The sequence below is a fragment of the Poecilia mexicana genome, unplaced genomic scaffold, assembly GCF_051168715.1.
Source record: "Poecilia mexicana isolate PSO_F unplaced genomic scaffold, ASM5116871v1 scaffold_9, whole genome shotgun sequence".
Classification (NCBI taxonomy): domain Eukaryota; kingdom Metazoa; phylum Chordata; class Actinopteri; order Cyprinodontiformes; family Poeciliidae; genus Poecilia; species Poecilia mexicana.
Window position 1 is genome coordinate 18,991,465 of NW_028263378.1, and position 3,290 is coordinate 18,994,754.

General features: G+C 36.3%; 1 long non-coding RNA gene across 1 annotated transcript; it reads left to right on the forward strand.

Annotated features, from left to right (window-relative positions):
- Positions 1-772: 772 nt before the first annotated feature.
- LOC148157704 (uncharacterized) lies at positions 773-2,704 on the forward strand. The gene is made up of 4 exons (XR_015764281.1): positions 773-1,127; positions 1,613-1,660; positions 1,763-1,816; positions 2,445-2,704. It is a non-coding gene; the product is annotated as an uncharacterized LOC148157704 (long non-coding RNA).
- The last annotated feature ends 586 nt before the right edge of the window (positions 2,705-3,290 follow it).

The following is a 3,290-nucleotide window of genomic DNA, read 5'->3' on the forward strand; positions in this document are numbered from 1 at the left end:
CAAATTTTTCTGACAGGTATTTTAGTGGACATGGGTTTTTGGGAGAGTAGACACAGTCCCAGCAATGCTTGTTCCTGTCAGGGGACAGCATTAAGAGGACTGTGTGTAGATGACCCGAAGAGCAATATTGTTGGCAATCACTACGACCTTGCTTAAAAGACTATTGCCAAACAATTTGCCTAGCTTTACCGTAGCTCTTTATAGAGTGTTACTCTATGGTGTTCTACGTTGAAGTTAATTTTAAACGAATCTTAATGACTCGTTTGCTGTCTTCTCCACAGGTTTCTGCTCACTCTGACAAAACTGTAGGTGATAAACCGATGGGATCACTATCTTCGTTTCCTGAAACCCAGGTGAACAGCTTTCTGTCTTGGAAATCTTTCTAATTTTCTGATAGGTATTTTAGTGGACATTGGTTTTTGGGGGAGTAGACAGTCCCAGCAATGCTTGTTCCTGTCAGGGTACAGCATTATGAGGACTGTGTGTAGATGACCCGAAGAGTAATATTGTTGAGTAATATTGTTGGCGATCACTAGGACTTTGCTTAAAATACTATTGCCAAACAATTTGTCTAGCTTTACCGTAGCTCTTTATACTGTGATACTCTATGGTGTTCTACCTTGAAGTACATTTTAAATGAATCTTAATGACTCGTTTGTTGTCTTCTCCACAGGTTTCTGCTCACTCTGACAAAACCGTAGGTGATGAACTGCTGGGATCACTATCCCCGTTTCCTGAAATGCAGGTGAACAGTTTTCTGTCTTGGAAATCTTTCAAATTTTTCTGACAGGTATTTTAGTGGACATGGGTTTTTGGGAGAGTAGACACAGTCCCAGCAATGCTTGTTCCTGTCAGGGGACAGCATTAAGAGGACTGTGTGTAGATGACCCGAAGAGTAATATTGTTGGCAATCACTACGACCTTGCTTAAAAGACTATTGCCAAACAATTTGCCTAGCTTTACCGTAGCTCTTTATAGAGTGTTACTCTATGGTGTTCTACGTTGAAGTTAATTTTAAATGAATCTTAATGACTCGTTTGCTGTCTTCTCCACAGGTTTCTGCTCACTCTGACAAAACTGTATGTGATAAACCGATGGGATCACTATCTTCATTTCCTGAAACCCAGGTGAACAGCTTTCTGACTTGGAAATCTTTCTAATTTTTCTGACAGGGATTTTAGTGGACATGGGTTTTTGGGAGAGTAGACACAGTCCCAGCAATGCTTGTTCCTGTCAGGGGACAGCATTATGAGGGCTGTGTGTAGATGACCCATAGAGTAATATTGCTGGCAATCATTGGGACTTTGTTTTAAATACTATTCCCAAACAACTAGCCTAGCTTTACCATAGCTCTATATACAGTTTTACTCGAAAGTGTTCTACCATGGTGTTAATTCTAAATTAATGTTTTTAAAAGCTGTCAGATACAGTATAAGATATGACTACCTTAACAACCCTCCCCCTCCTCCTGATTAATAATTTATTTTCAATAATTTAACATAGTAATCATTGCACAATATAATAATGTTCTTTAATTTTGGCTAAAGGTTAGGTTTCTGTGCAGTTAAGACTAATATAACAGACAACTTGTTTTGTATCTCTAATTTGACAGGATGCAGAAAACCTCAATCTCCTGTTGAATTACATGGGAACTCTTCTGGTATGACTTACTTCAATTAACCTTTCATTGGTCATTTAGTAACTGATTTGAAATTTTGTATCTTTTATTTTGTTGGCCTGAAGTATTACTAATGTATTGCAGGAAAGGGAAAGGAGATTATTCCACCAACTGAAAAACCCTCAGAACCCCAAGATGGTATGGCTGTCTTCCTATTCATGGTGGTTCTTTACTTAGTGGTAAGGTTTAGAGATTCTGACTTAAGGCTCATCATAACATGTTACAAGAATTGAGTATTATCCTTAGCTTTAAAAAGCACAGTAAGAAACATGCAGAGAAGTGGTTGGGTCTGTGCAATTTTTAAAAAATAAGGCTGAAACAATCTTACAAAGTTAGTTGCTGATTATGAACAAGTAATACACTGCTTAAACACAGAATCGACAGGACAGAATATGAATCATGACAAGCATGACCTTGTTCTGTAACAGGTAATAAAGCTTGCAGTGTAATATAAAATGAAGCTTTGAGTGATAGTTTATATTTGACACACCAGGGTTGTAGCTTCTTGATTTCTATGTGTAATAAATGCACTGTTTCACAACTTGGTAATCAATTTAATAATAATAAAAAAATTGGAGAAAAATAATTTTAGGTGGATACATATTTAATTCATTGCACGTTGAGAAATCAAATTGTCAAAGGGTTCTCTTCAATGGACACAATAAACAGAACTGGAATGTAAAACTTTATCACAAGCATACTTTTATAGCACACTCCCACATATGATTTATATTTTAAAAAGTAAAATTGTCTCTCTTGTTTGTAGATTATCCTGAAAAGGACCATCCTCAGAGAAATCAAAAATGGCCCTGGTCTCCTACAGAAATTGCAGCGGTGTTGAAACAGATTTGTTTGCTTCTGAATCTGTTTAAGTAGGATTTTTTGTTTTGTTTGAGTCATGTGTATTGTGTGGTATCTAGAAGAACTTGGGTTTAAAGGTTTTAGTCAAACTGTTTTGAAAAACTAAGCTTGATAAGAGCCTGTGTTTTGGTTTGCTCCAAAAAATAAAAATTGCAATAAAAACAATGTTGTTTTTATTCCATTATACATTTTAATTTGTATAGATCTAAACATTACCCCATTGGTAATGAACAAGGGAAATCAATTGGTGACCATATTTCTATTTGATCATTATTTTTTTCATATTTGGACTGAGATTTTTGTAGTCCATACCTGTGTTCATGACAAATGAACACTACCATTATTGCAGGGTGTGAATTAATCCATTTGATGTTCATTTGGGTACTTTAATATATTTTAGGGACATTCTATGAAGTCTTATTTTAAATGTCCTTGCAATTCTCATTGGTGCTTATAATATACTGTTATGTCAGGGGCGTGGCTTATCTATCTAATTATCAATGTCCTGTTAATGTTGCATAAAGTCAGGTCATTATATTTAGAGTTCTGTAGTGTGTATACACAATTTTAACTGAGATCTTAGTTGAGTGGCTCATAAAAGATTTTTTGACACATTCAGCCAGTCTGTAGAACAAGTGAAAAGGGGTGCTCCCATAATTCACCACTGTGACTGGTTCGGGAAAATTGTCCTTATAGTTCACCGGCACCTGTATAGGTGTGTGTGTGTGTGTGTGTGTGTGTGGGGGTGTGT